Source organism: Corvus hawaiiensis, chromosome 26 (assembly GCF_020740725.1).
Source record: "Corvus hawaiiensis isolate bCorHaw1 chromosome 26, bCorHaw1.pri.cur, whole genome shotgun sequence".
NCBI lineage: Eukaryota > Metazoa > Chordata > Aves > Passeriformes > Corvidae > Corvus > Corvus hawaiiensis.
In genome coordinates this window covers 41,692,627-41,717,146 of record NC_063238.1, presented here as the reverse complement: position 1 = coordinate 41,717,146, position 24,520 = coordinate 41,692,627, and the positions used below count along the sequence as shown (strand labels likewise).

Sequence of the window (24,520 nt, the reverse complement as noted above, 5' to 3'; positions counted from 1 at the left end):
AAAGATTGGCAGAATTTGGCTGTAAATGAAAACAGAGTAGTGGAAGGGCAGAACTTTGTCCTTGTTTTGCTTTTTTTTTTTTCCCAGAGACTTGATGTGGCTCTTTCACTGAGAAACACAAAAGTAGGGCACAGTCCTGCAGCGGGCATCCGGGGGTATCCACAGTCCTGAGGATTGGGAACCTGCAGCAGGAGCCCTGGCATCCCTCTGGAAACCAGTGGAAAAGCAGGTTATCTCCGCAACAGCGTGGTGAGCAGCTTAATGGGACACCTAAAGCATCTGATGGCAATGCCTCCGAGCCATCATATAGGAATTCACAGGATGGCTTCTCAGTAGGATGTTCCTGGAGTTAATTAACCTCTGGTCCTGATTTCCAGCGGGAACATCTCTTGTTTCCACCTCTAGCGAATGGCTCTAGTAGATTAGACAGCCTGCTTTCACCTGGTACCTTCTTCTGCCGCAGGTTTTTCTGGGCAAAATCCCCTCTCATCTTCCTTACTGCAGCGTAGACATTCCGGAGCTCCACCACACTTCTGTTTCCAAACCTGTGAATTTCCACATCAACCATCCTTCTCAGTTTCTTTCTCTGCATCATGAGGCTTTCTAGCAGAACCTCTTTACCTTTTCTCAGAGACTTTTTAAATACTGCTGTTTCACAGAGGATTTTTGGGTTGGAAAAATATATAGGCTCTTGTCACTAAAGACAGATCTTTCTCGGTAAACATGAGGCTTTTGATTTTAAAAGTGACAAACACTGTTTCTTAATTTAAAAAAAGATTAATTTTCCCAAGCCTATTTAGAAAATAAAGAAAAACTATTGCTGTGCTAATTGCTATTACCCAAACGATTTTCACATCATCTCCTGCCTGTGGCCACATTTGCCACACGTGTCGTGCAAATGGACTTGGCATTCCAGGCTGCAGCAGACCAAGTATCACATTTCTGGTTAACTATGAATTATCACTAAAATAAAGGCACCCCAACCCTGCCGTTAATGCTGCCTGAATCCCATGGCTTGGGAGTGCCACTGTGTTGTGCTGCCATGGCATTTGCTCCCCAAATTTGGCCTCTGCTCCTTGAGGGAATGAACCAAACCTCCCTAAGAGGGGAGGTGAAGCTGTTGCCCACATCTCATTCCCCTCGCTGCAGTCCTTTCATCTCTATGCTATATTAGCATTCTGGAGAGCACTAATGGGTCTGAAGTGGCTTAAAGCCATTTTCTTTATTACTGGATTAGTGCTGGAAGGGTCTGAATCTGCCGGCACTCGGCTCAACCGCGTCGAGAGCTTTCTTCTCCGAGCAGACACGAGCGCGCAGAGCCCCAGCCCACCTCACACGGCCCTCCTCACTGCTTTTATGAATGGAGTTAAAAACAACACATGCCGTGAAGCTGTTTCTTAGAAGCTTTTTTTTTTCCTGGTGTCCTGACTGCTCCAGCCAATATAAGCCTCACTGCTCCAGAGCAGCACACAGCCCTGAAAGCAAGGAAGTGGGCAGGAAAAGCAAAGCACAGGTTCCCTATCTGTTCCCTGCCTGCCTGTAGTTGAGCAATTATACAACTCCAGATCTGTGATTATTCCTGGCAAGATTTGTTCATCTCCTGGGAGACTTTTGGAACAACATGGTGCTTTTGTAGGGAGTGTCAACCACCAGGCGAACGTGCCTTCCAGATCTGATTTTTTTTTTTAATATGTAAGTAATTGTTTCTTTACAGACTCGTCTTTGCCTTTCAATGACTCACACTTCTACCTTGTCAGCTTTCAGCACAGGCCCTGCCCTCCCTCCCAGTGCTACAATCCTCCCAGATCTCACCCACAGTGCCAGGTCACACCAGGTGAAATCCTGGAGGATGAGAATCCATTTTGTCGGCACCCTGTCCAGATGTTCTGCTTACAGGGGCTGCTTTTTGGGGGCTGCAGAAACTATGGGCACAACAGTCAGAAGGCATAAAACCGAGGTACAAACCTGCCTCTGAAACACTGAAATAGGGGTTTATCTGTGGTTTATTTTTTGGACAAACCCAGATGCATTTTCACAGCGACGGTGACAGATTCTCATCCCCAGCACTACTGCTTTGCTAAGAGTCTCATTCCCACTCCAGCCTCCCGTGGTGCAAACGTGATCTTCAAAATAAAGAGGGAGAATGCTTAAACACCCCTAAAATTAATTCATATCTTTAAGCTCAGTGCAATATAACTGCAGCCAAGAGGGGGGTTTTTTCTGAGACTTTTCCCCCTTCACTGCTCTCTGAAAAATTTATTCAATGTGAGGCAGGAAGCAATTATGGAAAATTTCAGGCTGGATAGTTAAAGCATGGCCAACTTGTAAAGTAATTGGAAAAGTAGAAAGCAAAATGTTTGGTAACATGGGATAAAAGGTGCTGTGTTAAGTGGAGGATTTTTTCTTATTGCAAACTCTCCTCTCTGATATGTTAATTGTGTTTGGCCTGATCCCTTGACAGTCCATTAAGTTTTTGACCAATTGCAGGCTGCTGAGGGCAGATAAATTTCAGGCTATTATGGGAACACCCTAGAAGTTTGTATAGAAAGGAAACTCTCTGTTTCCTGTATCATCCTTCTGGGGATCTTGAAAGAGTTCACAAAAGCCACTTAAGCAAACTTTCTTTGCTGGATAACGGAAGGAAAGGAAGCTGTGAACAAGCAAACAACACTCAATTCCATGAGACAAGAGATACTCATAGGTCATTCGAGAGAAAGTAAAGTCCGTGAATGAAATGCGTGCACACACACAGAAGATATTTTGTACTCTGAAAATAATGGGTATTTCTGCACTCCTGCACTATTTCTGATTTATAACAAGGTAAATCCTGCAAACCACCAGTGAGACAGATGGTGGAACATCTGCCCCTGCAAGGCATGAAATGTGTGGAGGGTTTTTGTCATTCAAATAATATATCTCAGGATGAGTTGGAGATGGTCATGGATCAGCTGAACAGCTTCTCTTTCTTTCTTCCTGTCATTAACAGCACAGCTGCCAGAGCTCTGCTACAACCAGCTCTGCGTTTTTTATCACCCAGAGATAGAAAGCAAAGGTCTGAAGAGCTATTAGTTTTCCTAGGGCTGGCTTCAAGTGCAAAACTCAGACAGAGCTCAGGGAGCTGGGACACAACTCAGCATCAGGTGTGCAAATGCCTTCAAGTCCTGGAAATACTGGGGGACTCAAATTTATAGGCTTGTCCCTGTCTGTGAATTTTATACTAGTTTTCTAAGGAGGTGAGGTTGGTCCAATAGTGTGTCCTCTTTCCTGAGAAGTTTTAAATGTCTTGGCTTCAGCAGCATTTCAGAGGGAGGTCAAAACCAGAGGATGAAATGCTGCAAGTTTGTTAAAATAAGCTCTTAGAGGAGGAGATTTGTAGCTCATCTGAAGTATGGGGTTTGTGGTATTTGATGTGAGTAAATCCATGTGGTAGAGAGACCTTATATCTGTTCAAACCACAGGAAAACAGGTTCAAGTTTGCATTCAACAACAAGGCATGGTCCTTTCAGAAGAAATGGTTTGGGAGAATACTTGGAAATACAGGAAACTAGCTGGGCACTGACTGAAATTTTTTTAAAAGCATTTAGGAAAATATCAATTGTGAAAACATTTTTTTCTAGTAGATTCTGCAACTTATGCTTATGGTCTGACCAAAACTACTAATGGGGGGAAAAAGGAGCAAGGAAAATATATGAAATTTTTGCCAGCTGGAAAAAAGAAAAAGGTTTCGTTCAGATTTGGAGAAATCCACTCAGGCCAGTTCTTGTTTAATTGGGATGGGGGAAAGGCCTTTTCTGGCAGAAATATAGCTGATTACTTGACAGGACAAATCTATACTCCTCAAAAACATTTCTCCTGGTCTCTTCTCAAAGTTATCCATAGGAACAGTGCTTCCCTGGGGAGCCTGTTAAACCTCCCAAATAACCTCATTGCTAGGAACTTTCTCTCAGTTTTACATACTTCTTTATCTTCAGCTGTAACTTCTTGAGGCTGCTCTCCGGCTTACAAATTATCTCCATTCAAATCACCTGTTGTCCTTCTGTGCTCTGGCCCAGGTGAGGGCTAATACATCCCTGTGGAGAGCATCCGTCTGCCCAGCGTAAATGCATTGACAGTGCAAAGAAATGGGCTGGAACCTATTCAAGGAGAAAGGTTCTTTATTCCTATTCTGACAGTAATACAAAACTTTTGGTCCTACCAAAGCAACCTTGAGTCTTTGAGGTGCTTAAGTCAGGAGCTTAGTTGCCAGGCTCCTGATATAAATAAGGAAAGAAGCTGCTGAACCAATAGGATTGTCCAATGAAGAAGAGCAGCCGGACAGCACAACTCCATTACAATCTTCCTCTGCTGTTGGAACAGTGTCTATGCATACGGGCCATCTCCAGGTCCCCCTCCAGCAGGTTGTGTTGTAGCCTTCGGAAGGTCTGGGAAGTGTTTGAGGAAATGGATGAAATTGCTTGAGGAGGAACTGGAAAATGAAGCTGTTTTTATAGGGGTCAGAAGTGAGAACTGGAGAGTGATTTATTCTGTGAAAGGGCCTGACCATGACGACCTGCTAGCCTTGGCAAGCTTACCCGAGGTGTAGGACTGTGGCATGACTCAATGTGTGCAGTTTCTTCAACAGAAAACAACACCTTTTTTTTGTAGGTTTCCCACCAAATCAACTAGATGAACTGACTCATGCCAAGCCTAAACTCTTAAAAGTCCTTAGGCAGAGTTCTGAGGTTCCACAGTGCATTGCCATGTATTTATCCCCACAAAAATGTCTGCAAATTGCATTAACTATCCTGCATTTCAAAAGGCTTCTATCTAGTGCAGTCATTTATGGAGAGCACTGTATTCATGGGGGTCTTCGTAAGTGCCTCTACAGAGTTCAAGCAGTGTCTGGACAATGTCACATGGTTTAGTTTTAGGTCCTGCGAGGAACAGGGAGTTGGAATAAATTACCCTTATGGGTCCATTCTAACCTGAGATATTCTATGATTCTATAGAGTATGAGGAGATGAAAAGAAAAGGAAAAGTTTCTCCTTTTCAGAGTAAGTGGTTTTAAAATCATTTAAGCTGAAAAGTGAAACTAGAGCCCAAGAACAGCAGTGTGAAGTATCCACACTGTGCATTAGGTAGAGGGATTTTCACAAGTCCAACACTGAATGAAAATCAAACCCCATGAGTGAGATTCAGTTCTAGGAAAGGGGAAAAATTGCTGAATACAATTAACTCAAAAAAACTGTTTTGAGTTAATTCCAAAAACTGTGATTGTTTCAGTTTACATTCAGCTTTTAGGGGCAGTGGGGGGAACGATTAAGAGAATCCTAAAAAAATCCCAGTATTTTGTAGGGGATTTCCACTCCAATCAACTTTGGCATTTCATTTTTTCCTCAAAGTTTAAAATTACTTTCATATTAAACACTTCAGGGTCTGCAGCTGTTTGGTTCTTTGGTTGTGTTTGGAAATTCAAGCAATTAGAATAAAAAGTATTCACCCAATTTGGTTTCTCAGTCACAACTAAAACAGCCTGCTTGGGGTTATTCTTGAAACTTGGGTTGCTTAAGTCATTTAAATAGATTTCTATTTCAGAAACAACACAAGAGCCAACAATTTCACAACTAAAAGCTGGAGGGCTACAAAACTTGGCTCCGCCTAAGACTCTTAACATTGTTTTTCATTATCTTAATCACTAGGTTCTTTACATACTAATTTTCCATCCCGCTGCCAACCAGTGCCAATCCAACTCACTTTTCCATCACCCAGGTGTTACTCATGTTTTCATGGAAATGTGAAAAAACTCTGAATACAGTCAACACAACAGTGTCTATTTTTGTGACTGCTCATGGACTTCTGCTAACACTGAGTCATATCTGCAGAAGTCACTAACGCAGGTGTAGCTTCTGAGTTCTTTCCTAGGATTTTCCAAAAATATGGAGAACACTGATGGTTGTCCAGATGCAGTCTTGATGACACAGGGCTAAACAATTTGTTTATGCTGGGACTCAGAATATTGCAAACACCGATTAGGTATGTGACTGATTAGGCAAGCAGAGAGATGAGATAAATCACAGCATGTGGTTGTAACAGGCCTTAGCAGAGCAAAGAGTAAAGTGAGTCCTCCAGGAAGGCTACAGAGGCTTCAGGTCCCACCTGGTGATCAAAACAGACGTGCCCAGTAACACCTGCACAATTTGGATCCAGCTGGAGCCACAAGGCTGCAAAACAAGCAAGCAGCATGAACAGGGGTAAGTGCTCAGTTAACTAGAGGTCATCACTTAAGTGTCTAGAGCTATAAACTAAGCATTTGTGTGGTGATCAGATAAAAAAAGGTATTTTCTCCTCTCTGGGTTAGCCCAACTGGCTATCATCTATTAATTAACCTATGAAACATTGTGTTGTAATGAGAAAGCATTAAGTAACCAAGAACTATAGAGTGGTTTGTGTTGGAAGGGACCTTGAAGCCCATCTCATTCCAAACCCCCTGCCATGGGCAGGGACATGTTCCCCTAAATGAGGTTACTCCAATCCCCATCCAACCTGATCTTGAACACTTCCAGGGATGGGGCATCCACAGCTTCTCTGGGTAACCCATGCCAGTGCTTCATGACCCTCTGAGTAAAAAATTTCTTCTTAATATCTAATCTTTACTCTCCCCTCCTTTAGTTTAAAACTGTTCCCCCTTGTTCCATCACTTTCTGGCTGTATAAAAAGTCCCTCTCCATCTTTTTTACAAGTTCCCATTAAATACTGAAAGGTCACAAGATCTCTCAGGTGAAACTTCGGTAAATTTGGCTTCATGGCACGCAGCAGGAGTCTGTGCAAGCAGAAGACTAACTGGTCTTTTTTTAGACATCCACCAGTGTAAACTAAAATTATTACCAGTCAGCTTTCACCAGGGTAAGGCTAACGTGAATGAAACTCATCTCAGGCTTAAACAGCCTCCTGTACTTCAGGCTTTGGTTCAGGATTTTGCTTCTCTGCAATATGATGAAAATGTATCTGTTTTTCAATAAAAATAGAGTGACCAAAATACAAATATCCCTGTGTAGCAATGGAAACCTCATAAACATCACAGTCATGGTTTCATGACAGGCAGCTCAGAACTAAAACTCACTTAGCTCATTTCCCAAGTGCAGAGAAACAGAAGAGTAAACAGCATTAAAAAAAAAAAAAATTTAAAAAGAGGTTCTGGTCTCTCCCTGACAAGGGAAGCAGTTGCTGAACTAAGCAAGTCCTGCAGTTCTTAAGTGCTATCTAGCAGCATCTTAACTGCTCTTGGCACTTGAGGACTGAAAGCCACAGTTCTCGAAGGATTGTCAAGTCACCCCTTGTCACCTATAAACTGCTCTGAAGCTTAATTCCTCACAGTTTTATTGTGAAGATAATTATAGACCACATAGACTCAAGAGGCGGGTTAATTATTGCAGCCATTAATACCAGGTTTCAGCTGTGCAAACCAGGAAAATAATGACAGGGAATTCTCATTCTTCAAGGCATGAACTCATGATGAGATCTCACAAGTGGCAGAAGCAACAAACCCCATCTTACAGCCAGTATGAGCACCTTGTAACGTAACTGCTATTGTGAGTTGTTTATTTTCCATATGAGGGTTATGTGAGAAGTTGTAGCTACTGCTTTTAGAGTCATACAATCATTTCAGTTGGAAAAGACCTTTAAGAACATAAAATCCAACCACTAACCCAGCACTGCCAAGTTCACCACTAAACTATCTCCCCAAGAGTGACAGAGGTCACCTCTATCATCTCTCTTGTAGAGAGCAATAAGGTCACCTCGCAGCTTCCTTTTCTCCAGGCTGAGCACCCCCTGTTCTCTCAGCCACTCCTCATCCAGACCCTTCTCCAGCTCCACTGCCCTTTTTTGGAGAGGCTCCAGCACCTCAATGTCCTTGTTGTGAGGGGTCCAAAACTGAACAAAGGATTTGAGGTGGGACCTCACCAATGCCCAGGACAGGGGGACTCCAGGTTTCAGTGCAGGATGAGGGCAAAGGGACCCTACACCTGCAGCACCCTGTTTGCTCAGGATTGTTGACATTGCTCTGGGGTGGCATGAACCAACTGGCTCCAGATGGGTGGACTTTGGGCTGGTGACAAGGCAAAGGGCTGAGTCACACTCTATACTTGTGGGTTCTGTCAGAAGCCCTTTGGCTCTCAGAATTAAAAGTCAATTTTGGCTAACATGGGCAACCTGAATGGACCTGAAAATCTGCCTGTCTGTGTGCCAGTCACAAATTCACACAATCTGCTCTTCTTCATTAAACTTTCTTGAGAGTTGTCTGTGTCCAGACAAAATATCTTTGGTTGACCGGCCACAAATCCACGTCTGAAAAAAAAACCAGAAGCATCCCAATACTTTTAGGGGGGAAAAAAAAGTATCAAGGGACTTGGGCCATTTTACACAGCCATTAAAGTTCCATCGTAATGACAGCATGTGTTGGGGAAGGGTGGGAAAAAGGATAAACAGCAGTTTCCAGTCCAGAGTCTGGGTCTCCCATCAGATATATCATCCTTTGTGAGAGATACCCCGGGGCTGAGTTACAGGCCAAATGTGTAAAAGTTGAGACTCATTTTTCATGTCCTGTTTATAAATGTCCTGGCTGGGAGACCTCACCTGTGTTTCTGGGTGCTCAGATTTGCTTCAAGTGTAGCCTCAGGTTTCCCAAACCCATGGCCACTCCCAATTAGGAGACACCTCAGAGAGCTGGCTGTGTCAAATATCATTAAGTCTGAAAGCAAATCAAAACAATCCCAAGGGCTTCTGTCCATCCAGAGGAAGAATTACCTTCTTTTTTTAAATCACAGCTTTGAAAGGATTTAGGAGCAGCGTCGGTCTCAGGAGGTTTGTCTAGTCTAGGAATCCCCTTGTTTCATATAAAGCAATTCACACTAGATCTGAACACTGGCAAACAGTCAGCTAAATCCATTATCGCATGATAATGCTCAAACATTTCATTAATTCCTAACCAGCTGTCCTCTGCTCCCTTACCCCTTTCATCATACAAACATTTCTTTAACTGTCTGAGGGAGGGGAGAAGGGAGGATCAGATGCAGCCTCGTAAAATTCCTTTACCCGCTTGGCCTGCGGCAAGTTATTTCTTTTGACACGCGTGTAAAATAATATTGGGGGTGGTGTTTGTTTGGCTTGGCTGGATGGTGAGTTTTCATAACAATTTGGTAAGCCAAGTACCTGTGAAATGGAGTACAGAGAACTCACGGCAGCTTGTTGAGCCTGCCGTCTGGTTAATTAACATATCTCATTAAATAGGGAAGACCCCTTGCTCCAGCATCTATGCCAAGACACAAGGCAAGGTGTTTGGAGCAGGATGTTGCTCTCCAGTGTTTTGAGGTCCCATAGGTTATTTCTCTTTTAAAGTCCTCGCGTACTCCATGCCAAACAAACCAGTGGAAGTGAGGGTAAGCAAGGGATTGGTACCTTGGGGGGGTTCTCCAACTACGTGACTCAACAAAGTGGGTACGTGCACACCAAGAGCCAGAGAGAGATTTTAAGGTGACTTCTGGATGCTTTCTTTAGAAAAAGCTCTCCCTGAAGTGCCTCAAATCCCTACACGTTGCCCAGGGACTCTCCAAGGAAGAGGATTCACCACCCTGCTGAGGAGGGACCTGAGGAGAGCACTCAGGGGTTGTCTCCAACCCCACTCTCAACCACAGTCCAGGGGCTTTTCTCCCAGTCCCTCTCCCGGGCAAACATAGCACACGTCTGGACAGCACATCAGGCTCCTGACTGACGCTCATTTCTCCCCTGCCAAGACATGAGAGTGCGTTTATTTATTATGGGTTAAATATTTGGAGTTGAGTAAAAACCTCAGAGGGAAAAGGTGGGTCTGTTTCCTTGGATTTTTTTTCCACCCCCTCACTCGCTATCAAAAATCAGATTTTTTAAACTAAAATATTTGGTTTATGGAAAATTACCCTTTCTGAGTTTAGGCTCAGCTAAAGGCTGAGAATTAACAACTCTTGAGTGAAAATAACATGAGGAAATACAATGGAGAAATATCTGGACATGTCCGGACATGTCCGGACATTGCCAGAACGGGTCTAAAATGTCAGGCTGAGGTAAGGATCCCACTTTACCACAACAGTAAGCAACAAAAGGGCTAAAAAAGAAGTACTTTTTTTTTTTTTCACTTATTTTAAAATGAGGCGTCAAAACATCAGGCAGCTTGGGCTGCCTCAAACCCATGGGTAACAAGAAGCACATCTTAGAAGTTGTAATGATATCTTGAGATCCTTTCTTGGTGTTTTTAGGGGTGTTAGCGTCTCAGAATTTCCACTAAAGTCATTCAAGTGTTTTTTCTTACAGAACCATCAGACATTTCTATAAGTATGGTTATATTGTGTTTCTTCTATGGAAGAAACTTTAATGTTTTATTAAGGTCTATCACAGTTGTGATACAACGGACGTTGTTTTGCCGTCAAGACTAGGTGTTACACTGGGCTGTCATGGGTGTGGAACCTTTATCTTCACCATTTGGCTACTTAAGATAATTATTTTGACACTTTTTGTGTTTATAAACATCAGTAGTATGTCTTAAAAACCATCACTCTTTGAATGGACTTTGGACATCCTCACCAAAGGATGGTTAATTTAGTGAGTTGTGCATGACTGTGGTCATGCATGCTTTTCAGCCCTCCATCTGAATTAGCCTAAATCAAAAACATATTGATAATAGCATTGTAGAACAAAATATTGTTGTCTTTTTTTTTCGTTAGGACTTGTAATAGAGTCTCTCTGTTACATTCAAGATTCATCTTGCTTTTTAATAGATGTGTACAGTTCTTCCATTTTGCCTCCTGTGGTTTTCCTCTTCTGAAGTCTGGTATGCTTCATGGTTTGTTTATTCATGAGTTGTAGAGAAAGAAGTTCATCATGAAAAAAAATGGTTTGGATATGTACTTAACGGCATGTCAAGAAACAGAAAACAATTACACTTACGCAACGTAACGTGCATTTTTACATGCCACTCGCACGCTGCTTTATGCATCCCCAGTTTATGTAAGTAATGAAAATTAAATATCACACTAGCCTGCACAATGCAGTCAGCACAATTAAGGCTAGGAGACCTTAACTGGGAATAAAAAAACACACACCAGCGCTAAAAAACCACAGTCTTTTATGGCAAGTTTGCAGAGGGTGCTTCTAATGTGGCAGGGCTATGGCTGCCATGGGGAATGAAGTGTTCTAATGTCCTGAGGGTCACTGGGTGCTGTGTGTTGATTGTATTCTGCAGATGTGACAAATACATGACAAATACCACATGTCACCCTCTCCATGGTGGCCTGGCACACACCCCATCACAGTGCTGGGCTGGACATGAGGAGAGGCAGCTCATGGCCTCTGGTGGGCAGAGCAGCAGGGGCAAGGTAGGGAGTCAGGATGGGACCTTGACTGTAGCCAAACATAAGGAAAAGGTGTTATTTTCCTTCATGATGAAGGACAATTTCAGCTATTTGGGACCAGCATGTTCGTAATATCTCAGGCAGAGAGTGGCACCCACTCCTGCACTTTCCAAGATGTTGGTTTGGAGCTGTACTTGGCACAATTTTGCTGGAGAGGGGCAAGGGGCTCCATGCTCTCTTTCTGTGCAAACACCCACTACCTTGGCAGGGACAGTGCAGGTGGAGCCTCCATCTGCCCTCAGGTTGCCACTCGTGTTCCCTTTCCAACCAAGAGCCCTTCTTCAACCCAGGAGAAGTGCCGACAGGCTCATCCTTCATCCCTGAGCAGAAGAAAAAACTCCCTCTACACAAACTGGGGAATGAGATGCTGGAAAGAAGCATTGCAGAAAGGGACCAGTGGGTCCTGGTTGATGGCAAGTTGAGTATGAGTCAGCAGTGTCCTGGCAGCCAGGAGGTCCAACCCCGTCCTGGGGCCATCAGGCACAGCATCACCAGCTGGGCAAGGGAGGGGATTGTTCTGCTCTGCTCTGCACTGGGGTGGTCTCACCTTGAATATAGCGTGCAGTTTTGGGTACCACAATATAATATAGAAAGCTATTAGAGAGCATCCAAGGGAGAATAATGAAGATGGTGAAGGGCCTTGAGGATAAGCCATATGAGGAGTGGCTGAGGACACTTGGTCTGTTCAACCTGGAGGAGACTGAGGGGAGACCTCATTGCAGTTTCATCTTCCTCGTGAGGGGAAGAGGAGGGGCAGGCACTGATCTCTTCTCTGAGGTGACCAGTGACACAACTCGAGGGAATGGCCTGAAGCTGTGTCAGGGAGGTTTAGGTTGGATATTACAAAAAGGTAATAACCACCCAGAGGGTGGTTGGGCACTAGAACAGTTTCCTAGGGATGTGGTCACAACACCAAGCGTGGCAGAGCTCAGGGCGTGTTTGGACAACTCTCTCAAGTCACATGGTGGGATTGTTAAGGCTGTCCTGTGCAGGACCAGGACTTGGATTCGACGTTCCTTGTGGATATTCTGTATCCCTCTGTCACGCTGTCACTCTCTAACACTTGCCCCCCCACCGCCCGCCTCGCCTCCCCTCAGGCGGGCGCCCCTGCGGCGGATGCCTGGACAGCCCCGTAGCCCTCCCTCCGTCACCCAGCAACGCCCCCCGCCCGTCCCCCCCGCCCCGAGGCCACGCCTCTATTTGCATATTCATGAGCAACACGCCCAGCCCGATGACACCACGCCTCTTTGGTACATATTCATAACTCACACCGCGCGTACCCCCAGGGAGGCCACGCCTATCTCGCTGCATATTCATGATGCCGGGGGCGGGAGGGGGCGGAAGCGGAAGCGGGTGCCGGTTCCCGAGGACCCGGTATAAAGCGGCCGCCGCTGCCCGGTGCTGCCGCGCTCGCGCCGCCGTCAGTGACCTCGTCCCTTCCCTCTTTCCCTCCCTCATCCCCCCCCGCCCTCCCCGGCGCCGCCGCCGCCTCCCCCCTCCGCCGCACGGAGCAGGTCCCGGGTGCAGGGGGAGACCCGGGGGCAGGTAAGGGGCGCGGTGGGAGCTTGGGCTGTGAGGGGTGTCTGGAGTGAGGAGGAGGTATGGAGGCAAGGGGCGGCTGAGGAGCTGTGGGGTGACGGGGATGAGAGGCTGGTGAAGGCGAGGAAGGGTTTCGGGTGAGGGGGCTGAGGGGCTGGTAAAGGCGAGGAAGGGCTTGGGGTGAAAAGGTCGTGAGGGTGAGGGAGGTGAAGGGCTAGCGAAGGTGAGAAAGAGTTGAGGTGGGGGAGGTGAGGGGCTAATGACGGTGAGGAAGAGTTGGGGTGAAGATGAGAAAGGTTTGGGGTTAGGGGCTGAGAAACTTTTTGCGTGAAGGAGTTACGGGGCTGGAAAGGTGAGAGGGTTGGGGAGCTTTGGAATGAGGGCTATATGAAGTCATGAAGATGGGAAGATAATGAGGGTCTTGGAGGTGAGGGAGATGCGAAGCTGCAGAGGTGGAAATTGGAAATGCCATGTGCTGTGGTGAGAAATCGAGTCAAAGGAGATGTTGGGCCACAGAGGTTGGGAAGGGATGAGGAATGAGTAAGGTGATGTCGGAAAGACTTGTTTGGGGTGTCTGAGATAGCCACCTCGTTCTCATCAGAATTCATTAACTGCCCCTTTGGGATTGTGTTGGGTGGAGACTGTGCTCGAAGAGGACTTGACAAAGGGATCAAAGATGGGAATTAGTGTAGCTTTTCAGACTATTAAACTTCAGTAGTCTGCTATTTGAATAATTCCACACTTAAGCTGTAACCTGATCTCAAAGCTTTATCACAAACCAGTTGAATCTCCCCTTGCCTGATATGATGGTGGGAGGGTACTGGGGGAAATTACTTCTAACTTTACTCTTAAACCTCCCATGAATGCAGCAGTTTCCCTTAAGATCACGTTATCGGTGATCTGCAACTCTTAACATGCCTTAATTTAGCACCTTTAGCAGGTGCAGAAGCTCTGCTTGACCTGGAAAAATACTCTCTCAGTGGGGCAGTTTTCTATTGGAGTGCTTTGCCTTCAGTATTCTCTAGGTATAGAGGGGAAAAAGGAGGGGAGGAAAATATTTAGCCAAGACTCTGACTTGGCTCTGGGTGCGGTGAGTGAATCAATGTTGCTGGAGCCTGGCTAATTCAGGGTCTTATAAATGGGAAAGGATAGGAAAGATAATGCAGAATGTTGCATCTTAGACAGAGGAGATGTTTTCTCCTTCAGGAAAGGAGATGTTACAAGAATTCTACAAGGAGAGGCAGCACTAGGTACAGAGCACAGCCAAATAACTGCAGCATTATGAGGATCCGTGGGAAGGAATTGCACTGTTACAGCATGTATCCTTTCTGCTCTGCAAAAAACTGCTCCAGTGTGAGCTGCGTCATGTTCCACTGCTGTGATCAGACAGTGCTACTAAAATATTTAATGAAATATGGCTTGAGCAGGTGCTTGAGCTCAAAGAGCGAGCTGGTGAATACTTCCTGCTTCCCTTCCCAAGTCAGGCTTTTTTCTAAATATCTGGCAGAGGGGGTTGTTGATGTGGTTGCATTGACATGGCTTGTGTGACTTCTTCCACCAGTATTGCAAAAGATAAGGTCTTCCTCGCTCGGTTTGTTTAGTGATTATCCTGGATTGATGAAGTGTTCAACATGCCTAATTCTTCCCCTTCTTAAATAAGGGAAGAGGTTTCAGACAAGAGATTAAGCTATTTACTTGACACTTTGGCTGTAGATGCTTACAGAAGTGCTTTTTACTGTAAGTTTGAAAAGATGACACTACCTTGAACTCCTAAAACTGCATCCAGTAGTCTCTGAAGCATCCAAAAACATCTGTGAGTTCCTGTGTATGCCAAAGGTAATGGCAGCTGCTGTCTTGGAAGTGAGTGCTTCATTCATCTATTAATTAGATTAAATTGGATACTTAAGGCAGTTTTCATGACAAAATAACAATTTCCATGAGGTAAAGGGTGGGATCAGTGGAACAACTTCTATTTTAGTTAGCTATTTGTAATGTCAGAGGCCAGTTTACATGGGTTGGCCTGTGCCTCTGCAAGCAAGTAAAGGATAGCAGTTCTTGTGCTCAATTATGTATGACTGAGGCATCTTCAGCAAAAGGAAAATGTGTGGTTCTACAGATAAACCCTCTGTATAACTGCGGGTTAACTCCTGCAGGAGCCTGCTGCTCTCTGGAGTCTGTTGCTGAGAAAGGAATGAGCAGTATCTGCTGACGTGATCTTGCTTGGATGCTGTGGGGACTGCATGCAGTCGAGGGCAATCCTCTCCCTCCAAGCTGAAATGTGCCTTAAAAATTCAGTCTGTTTTAAATACAGTTGTATTGTGCTGCCCTGTGCTGACAAGGGAAGTTGTCTTCTGCTGGAGGTGTCCTTAGTCATGAGAAGGTGGCAGGAACATTGACTGACAGCTGGTGACCCTGCTGCTCCTTCTGTGTCATGTTACAACAAAACTCATGAAGTGCAACTTTGCTCATGTGCCTTTTCACTGGGGCAACACAAGTAGAATATTTTCGTGGCTTCCAGTGAAGCTTGGTGTAGCTGAGTGAAACAATGCACATGCTTGTACGTCTAAGTGCATGTGACCTTAGGTTTTCACACTGAAGCGAGTGTGGAGCCTATCTGAGGAGCTTTCTGAAGTAATTGCCTTGATTCCTCCAGGTGGAAATACAGGGTCTGAGAGAGCAGGCTGAAGTTGGACCTGTCTCACAGGGCTGTGACCTCCAGGGTTAATTACCTTTAAACTCACTCCGGTCCTGGATTCTCTGGCAGCTAGGAAGTTAAGACTTGGAAATCTAATGTTGCTCTGCTTGTGTGCTGAGGCAGGAATGCATGGACTCTGCCTCTATCCCTGTATAAACTTAAATGGATCATTTATAAAAGCAATGAGAATATTAACATTGGATGGTACCTGCAGAGTAATTCACCAGTGAGCTGCATCTAATGTTTGAAAAACTTTCTTGCAGTTAAAATATGTTGCCAACTGAGTAGCTTAGAAAAGATGTTGAAGCTTTAAGAGTCATGAATTCCTGAGTGGGAAGATGATGGCTGGAATGACCTGCTAGGTAGTGCCTGCAGTTGTGAACACAGCTGCATTTAACTCTTCAGACGCTGATTTAAGCTATAAACAGTTCCTTTACACAGGAGCATTTGATCTTTTCTAGCATGGTCTGTAAACTGCCTGTGATGCACTGCTGTCATCCTTAGTTGATCGCCTTATGACTTCCAGCATCAATTCCTAGAGTAGGAAGCCAGTTTCACTCGCAGTATGTGAGCACTGCTGCTTGCATATTAGGCAAAACAATGAAATCCTTCATGTTGCCCATCACAACAAGCTGGAGCTGGCAGCTGCTTTTGAGCTTAACTTGTGGTCTGAACCTCCTCTGCCCCTCAAACACCATAAGCCACCCTAAAATACTTGCATCAAATGATCAAGCAGTGTGTTGAGCAACAGTACACATGTGCTGGTGTGCTTGATGTAAAAACAAAGCTTCACTTGCCCTTCAAACTGACTGCAATGCTATGGGCTACTTTTAATAGTGTAAAAGCATGTTGAACAGAGGCAAAGCTATTGAAGTTAAAATGGAGCTTTCCAGCTGACCTGCTAGGAGAGCCCTGTGGAAGTGACAAGGCTGTTGTGATGGAGGAGGAAGCTTTAGCAGCTTGCAGAGTAATGAGTAACATGAAAAACTGTTTGTGCTGCGTTTTGGTTTTGCAAGGGTCACTCCCATGACCTTTATATCTGTAATATTTGCAGGATCCCAGGCTGTGACCTATTCCAACTATAGGCATAAGATTCATCAAAACTCCAATGGAACAGCCTTGTGTGCAGTCGTTTCCCTTACAGATGGGTTAACTGATCTGACCTATTCTGTTGGAGCTCCTGGTCCTTCAACGTAGTGTCAGCCTTACTGAACACTTTCATTCAAGAGTAGCCTGTTGACTTGGGGATTACAGAGTGCAGCGGGCATTGCTTAGCTTAATATACCAGCACTAAACTGGCGTGAGTGAAACAATACTTTTCCTAAGCAGAGCATTACATCTGCCCAGTAATGGCTGTATCAAGTCCAATAAACTTTCTAGCAGTTGTGTGTTTAAGGCTTCATGCAAAAACAGAAAACAATCCAGTTGTCAAAGTTGAAGCAGAATGATGTCAGGATGACTGATACTAGGTGTACAACTTGACAGCTGGTGTTTCAGCCTGAGAGTCACCTTTCAGACAGGAGATCCTGGGCAGCCCAGAAACCAAGCATGGAAGCAGAGACTGTTAAGCTGTGGAGTGTTGTGAACTAAGGACTGCATGCTTTCAGTAAACTGCTGCTGTCAGGTGACTTTTAAGGTCGGCAGCTTATCAGTTACCCACACATCTTGCATTTGGGTCACAGCCCTGCCCAGAGAAACTACCCAAAGCTTCCACTGGTAAACAGATATTATATCTCGCATCTGGAACAGTGAAGGGCTCTTGTATCCAAGCACTGAATAATTATTGCTGTTCTAAATATTCTGATTACTCTTTAGTGTGGTACAGAAGTATAATATTCCTCTAAGTGAAACAAGATACTCTGCATGAAAAAGAGCTGATATCATACTATTAAATCTAGACCTCCAATAGAGTTGCCCAAGACTAAATTTGTCTTGAGTTAAAAGCTGGACTTCGGGCATCTCAGCGATGGGTTCAGAGCACTGCAATGTCTGAGCCATGGAGTGGTTTGTGCTGTGACCTAACTGGCACAGGGTGGCTATTAACTAAAGCCCCTTCTTGCTGGTACTTCCAACAAGTGCTGTGCAGTCATTTAGACTGCAGCTGGCATACGGCTTTGTAACAACTTGGGACAAGCAGCCAGGTTTCCTCATCAAACTTGCTCTTGGCAAGTGACTCTGGCAAGCATCAGGACACAAGGCCTTTGTTGGGTAATGATTGGGTTTGGCTTAAGAGCTGTTCCTGACCTTGGTTTGGCTCTTGCTGGCATGTATTCTGCTCAAAACGTGAATCTCAATCTATAGATGATGGGAAGTTGGTCTCCACAATGTGGACCACTAATAAAACTTAAAACCCAGTTAAAGCTGGGGAAGACTTGATTTCCAGGACTCCCATTTATGAAGGATAAAGACTGTTAAACTTCAGCTTTAGGAGACCTGGCTGGACTGACACTTCAGGCTTGACACAGTCTTTTGCAGCATTATATGAAAATGGACTAATCTGGTGGCCTGAGGTGTTCTGGGAGGGGACTGAGACATACTTCCCCTGCATGACTGAAATTGTCAGTCAATAGCTGCTGCTCACGTAGCAAGGCATAAAAGCGTAGGAGATAAAGCTTAGTGCTAACCGTAAGCCAAAGATGCTTTTAAGAAAATTCTAGTGTGTAAATGGCAGCAGCAAGGTGTTACCGTGACTTGTTTTGCTGAGCTATATTTGAAGTGGATTTTGTCAGTGTTCTGAGGAGAGCAAGGTTGGTTCTCTCAGCAGAGTGGAGAGAGGACCTAGTTTCCTCATCTTGTTTTAAATGAGAACTCTAATGTTTTTGTAACTGAAATTGAAACCAGTGTTATGCTGACCCTGCATATTTTCTATTCTCTGCTGGCTGGCCTGGACTACTTCTGCATGCAGTATAATTCATTTATTTTGGAGACTTGAAAACAAGCCATTATCACCCTTCAGTGCCAGATAAATAAATGATCTAACTGGGGGCCGAACCCAGTGTTCTTTTACAAAAGCACAACTGCATGTCACTCTTATCTTCTGCATTCTGTCCTTGAATATGTGATCAATCTTTCTGGACCACATCCAGAAACCAATGGCTTAACCCAGCAAGTGATGACTGCAGAGCAGTCAGATTTCTGTGCCACTTAATTTCCTATCATCACTTACACACAGCAAACAGTCTTCCAGAATACATTTAACGTGAGCACTGTTTAACCTACAACTTTCTTATCAATCATATGGAAGTACAAATAACAGGAACAGGAGTCAACTCTTAAATAGTCTTGATGCTGGATCTGTGCTTCCAGGTAACAAGAGTTTCAGGGGGTTGTGGGTTTTTTTGGTTGGTTTTTGGTTTTGGTTTTTTTTGTGTGTGTGTGGGGAGGAAGAAGTCACACATGCAGGGTAAAAAATACTCCTCCCATTTTATGAGGGGAATATCTGAGCAAGTACACTGGCCTGAGCAGTCTGGCTCTGGGTACTCCCAGAGGAGTGATTTGACAGTCTGAACTATTGCTCCTTAGAGTAGTGTGGCTGGCCAGCTAACTCCCAAGAGTTCAAAAAATAACCCAAAACAAATGCACAGCTTGCTTTAACACCAGCACTTCAAGTGCACGTCCTGTTTGCTGTCTGATATGTATCTGGGGGAATCAGCTTGTGATGTAGGCTGGTTCTTTTTCTTGGCTCTTGTTCTGCTTCTAACTTTGGTGTAGAGAGGGAAAAGGCTTACACTTCTCAGTGCACAGGTACCCTGATTGTTTCCAACATCATAGCACTTCCGCCTCCCTAAAAGTCAAAAAATTTCCTTCAATGGGCTGAAAAAGAGAGTGAATGGGCAGTTATCTGTTCCCTTCATGCTCTTACAGTCATTACTGGCGTTACAGTTGGAGCCTTTTCTGCTGCTTTGTTTTCAGATCACCTTTCCAATTTGTCATCTTCCAGATACAGTCTGTTCAAAACTCTCATTATGCAGCTGCATAGTCGATCTTTCAGTCTACTGAAGAAATGGAACTGAATCAGATAAGGTGTGTCCTCTTCCAGACAACTGCTCTGGAATACTTTGCGTGACAATTCAGGGTGCCATTTGAAAATAAGCCTTTTGACCCTATAGTACTAGTGGGATCTCTAATCTTCTTTGTCTGCATATGACCTGGATACTACCACGGCCTTTCAGTTGTGTAGTAGCCCCCAATTAAGCTGTATATAAAAGGGTTTGGGTTCCCATACAGTGAATTTTGTGCTAACATCAGATGCCTGTGTGTCTAGTGAGTTTGGTATTGTATTGTTAGTAAGCCTTTTACTGGTTAGGAACAGCAGGATATATTTGTGGGCAAGTGATAGTCTTGGTGTGATGACTTAAGATAAAGCCTCACTACTTTGTCTCAGGGTATTCTTAGCCTGTTCATGGCTAGATCTCTGTAAAATCACTTTGTCAATGTAAAACCTGATGAGTGTCAGGGATGTTCAGTATAAACTTGACTCTGTACTCCTTGAAGAGATTTCACTGCATCATACTACCTTTTTGTGGTAGAGATACACTTATTGAGCACTTGGGGTTTTTTTAACTGCAAACTACTAAACATGCACATTCATCAAACTACAAACTTCCAGCTCATTCCAGCAGCCCAACACCGCCTGGTATTTCCCTGAACTGCACTTAGTAGCTGCTCTCCTCATTAACTGTGCTCCTAAATTAACACATTCTAAGAAATCAGTTCCAGTTCTTTGTTAAGGCTGGTTACTGAATAACTGGTTGTAATTAATGCCTGAATTTATCACTGGTACAATACTGGCTACACTGTTCCCTGCACTTCAGCCTCTTTAAGAAGCTCTTTGTCAACAGACTCCCTGTCTGGGTGGCTCTGTGAGGAGTCTGTGTATTGCCAAAAATCTCACTTGCAGGATCCTTCAATGAACCTGGTAAGTTGCCCTGACTGTGGATCACAGCCTCATTCTGTCTGTTTGGAATTTAGTAACTGATGTGTCCCGATGGCCTTTTCTGACCTTTGAAGTTTTAGGGGCTACCCACTGACAAAGCCACTGCTGGTAAGTGGCCCGGGGTCAAACATCCCTGCCAGAGAAAGCTTGAAGTCCCTACATGCAATTACTGTATTGACTGGGTGTGTATGTGGGTGTGTGTGTATATATATATATATATATATATATATATATATATATATATATATGCACACACACACCACAGCTTGCAAAAGACAAATTCTTTAAGTAGGGAATAAAATTTCAGCTTTACATGCAGAAATTTCTGCTGTCCAAATGATTTGGTGATCTTGCCCTAGGAGATGGGATAAGAAAGCTGCTGCAGTTCTGTGCTTCAGGCAGTTGCAGTAAAATTGCTTTCTCTGTGAAAAAAAATAGTCTGAAATAAAGAGGTGTTGGTAATGGTTCCCCAAGCTTTAATACTAAAGGTATATTTTTAATAAGGGTATGTGTTTAAGTACTTCAACTCTCTATTTATAACACCTTCACTATGCACTATACTCTTTCTTGCATCTAAATGAGTGTGGTCAGAGTGGAAGTACTATGCAAATGAAAGCAACACTTGGTTTATCTCCAATAGCAGCATTCAGTTCATTTATATTGCATTTCCCTGTAACTTAGAAAATGAATGGAAGCCTGCCTGTGTCAAAATATTAAATAAAAATGGGTTCCTTATTTTTGCATTAATGACTGTCCAGCATAACTTTTAATTTTTACCTGATGCAGTTACGCTCCTGTTATTATAATACTTCATTTTCTTACTCACTGTTGATATAGGGATTAAATAACTTCCTTCTCATTGTCTGGGTAATAGTCATATCTTTTCAAAGAATGAGAATAACAAGAACACTGGCCAATTCTTGGCTTTCACCAGAGAAATTTTTAAAATACTGGACTGGACTGAGAGGAAAGCAGGAAGCCAAGGCTGGAAACTTCTCTGCTCCATCCTGATAAAGCAAGCAGGAGCCCAGAATTTTCCTTCATTAATTCGTTAGCCTCACAGGACAAACTGGAGCTCTAAGTTGCTTGATGTGAGCAGCTAAGACTAAAGCTACACAAGTCTTGTCTTTTTGCATCTGAAAGGGCTTAGGCTTGTAGTATTGCTGTGACCCTTTCAGCCTTGCAGGGAATAATGAAAATACAGCAGGCTTACATGAGTGATGAATACATCTTACATTGTTTATATCTGGGCCTGTAATTTAATGTTAGATCTGCACTCCCAAGACTTCTAAGTAGTTTAGGCACAGACTTAAACTGTAGATCGTGCAGCAAAAGTCTCAAAGTCTGGGAAGCTTTATTTCATCAGGTAGGTGGAGGGTTTCACTCCTGGCATATGTGGGGAGGATGTATCCAACGTGACAGACAAGTGTCACTGCTCACAGACTAGTGGGATTCAGCTGTGGCTGCAGCGTAGAACTGCCAGTGCTTCTGAAATCAGTGTAATCTCAGCAAATGGTTGTCAGGCCTGCTCCTCATGGTAGGGAGTGTTTAATAAAAAGCATGTGAGAAGGCACATACATGTGTGCAGTTTGTTTTCTGTTCAGCAAAGAAATCTGGGATCAGGCCTCTCAGGATCCTGCCCAGATGGCTGATTTAGCCGATGTGTCCTAAAGTAAACTGGGGTCTGTTTTGATTGCACTATTCTTCAGAAGGAATTAACATTTCATACTTGGGAAATTTGTCCATGCTAATTTCAGTTCCATGTTTTGAAGGCTGAGTTTTGCTCTCTGTGCCAGTCAAGATTTAAGCCTGGTTGATGCTTATTGTAACATGACAAGTATTCTTTCATCAGGTAAAATGCAGAATACAGTTGCACACTGTATATTCATTCTGTTTTTCCAGATTTCATGTATGAGTGGTGAGCAAGAGCACACAAAGTCCTCAGAGAAAGGTGAAAAAGCTTTCCTAGCCAAAACATGTTTGAGTTATGCACACTGCTGTTCACATTACTACAGATAAGTAGGAAGAATTTCAAAGGCGCCATGGGAATTTTCCTGCAGGTTTTATTTTTTCCTCATAAACTATGACTTTTTATCCCCTAACTCTTTACCCCAATTAAGTTAACTTAAACTGACTGCAGCTTGACTGAAAACCAGAATACAAGTTAAGGATAGTAATGTGTCACATCAGGGCTGTTTTAATGTGGAATTGAAACTTGAATTTAAATATTTTTTTGCTTAAAAGGGAAGGTTTAAAACAAAATGGAAGTGACCTTTTGAATTGTGACTGTTTTACTATATGATCATCTGTACTTCTCCAGAGAAGTTTATGGGTCAACAGTCTGCCCATGTGTTTTGCAGAAATATTTATATAGAGGTAATACAATGAACTTTGAAATTTGTTACTGGAAGAATAAAAACTTAAAGCTTTTACAGGATGATAAATGGATTTCACTTAAGTTAGATAAAAGGGATGTGGTGCCCCTGTTTTATCTATTAAATCTTGACTGCTGTACAAAGCAACAATAAATTTTTTCAATCTATTTAGGCTCTTAAAACCTAAAACATTTAAGGATATGTTATGGTTAACTGCTGATTGCTTTAATCAAATATTATTCCTCCTGAAAATCTGGCAGGTGATTGTTCAAACAGTAAAAACATTAGTTTTTTGCATATTCTAGTCCTGTAATTGACAAAGTAAAATGACTAAGCACAATGCTCTCAGTAAAGCTGCCAAAATAAAATACAGCCCAGAAGGGCAAGCCACGCATTTCATTAAAATAAGGTTCAGTAACCATGAAATTTATCACCCTTTGGGCTTCCTCACTCTGACAAGTGACTAAAGTGTAAAATGTCAAATAGTTCTGTGTTGACCAGTAACTTGCATTAACTTTAAGATTTTGTTGGTCAAATACTAGATGTACTTTCTTGTTCACAAGCTACAAGAAATGAATAGTTTTCTTCCTCAGCTTCCTGTGTTACTGCTGAAGACTCACACCCGCACATGCAGCACATGCAAATGTCTGTGCCTTTGTGGGCTCTGGGAGGTGGGAAATAGTGTGTGCTCACAAGTGAAGGTGAGAGAATGGCAGGGAATTAACCCTCAGCATGTAGAGCTGTGAGAAGTTGATCCATGAGTGGGGCAAGGCAGGAGTGAACCTGCCAGTTGTCCTCCCCATGATGGATAATAGCACTTCTGTTACCCATAGCATCTAGAAAATATTCTCTAATTCTGGTTACAACTTGGCCCAATCATTACCTTTCTGATACCTTTTTGTGCTTTCAGCAGCTCCTACATTTGAAACCCTCTGTCAAGACTTTGTTTAGAGATGTAAAATAATCTCATGCCCTTCAGACTTTGTAGCCATGTCTTCTGGGTCCTATCCTCTTGATTATTTCCTCTCCCAGTTTTTTTCTGCTTGGCTCAATCTGATTTACAATGTGCTTTGCTCACTGAAGCATTTGGCTGAAGTTATTGTGCTTGATAAGGAATCATTTGTCATATGAGGTGGTCCTCACCTCTAAGAGAACATTAGGACAAAAGTGAGAATACCTCTTTTCAGCAGGGTGTACTGACTTGGGTTATGCTTCTCTGCTGGAATCCACAGGTCTTCCCGAAAAATGTGCAATCCCTTCTCCAAACTGCTATAAGGAGCAGTGTTTGAATAAATATTTGCTAGGTTTTTGGTTTTATTTCACACTATCCTTTTGAATCGTTACAGATCCCTGTTTAGTAAACCTGCTCTCAGTGCATGGGCTGATAATACTTCTGGACCGACACTAGAAAGCTCCTGAAACCCTACTTAGGAATACTGTTTTGGAGTCAGCTACTCTTCACAGCAAAATTTGTGGAAGCTGTTGTAATGTCCTTTGAGTTTGAGTGTCCTGCCCACTTCAGTGATGCTTTCATCTAAGTTTAACAGAGTCTGAA

General features: G+C 43.6%; 1 protein-coding gene across 4 annotated transcripts in view; it reads left to right on the top strand.

The window, feature by feature from the left end:
- SLC45A4 (solute carrier family 45 member 4) overlaps positions 1–24,520 on the top strand; it is an 85,248-nt gene that overhangs the window by 9,684 nt on the left and 51,044 nt on the right. The window contains exon 2 of one of the 4 annotated variants that reach the window (XM_048286405.1): positions 5,679–5,748. The exons of 2 other annotated variants lie outside the window; for them this stretch is intronic. The gene's annotated coding sequence lies outside the window, so the exon portion shown is untranslated. Of the gene's footprint in view, positions 1–5,678; positions 5,749–12,866; positions 12,966–24,520 lie in introns of those variants that run through there. One more of the 4 variants, XM_048286403.1, reaches the window with a different exon arrangement.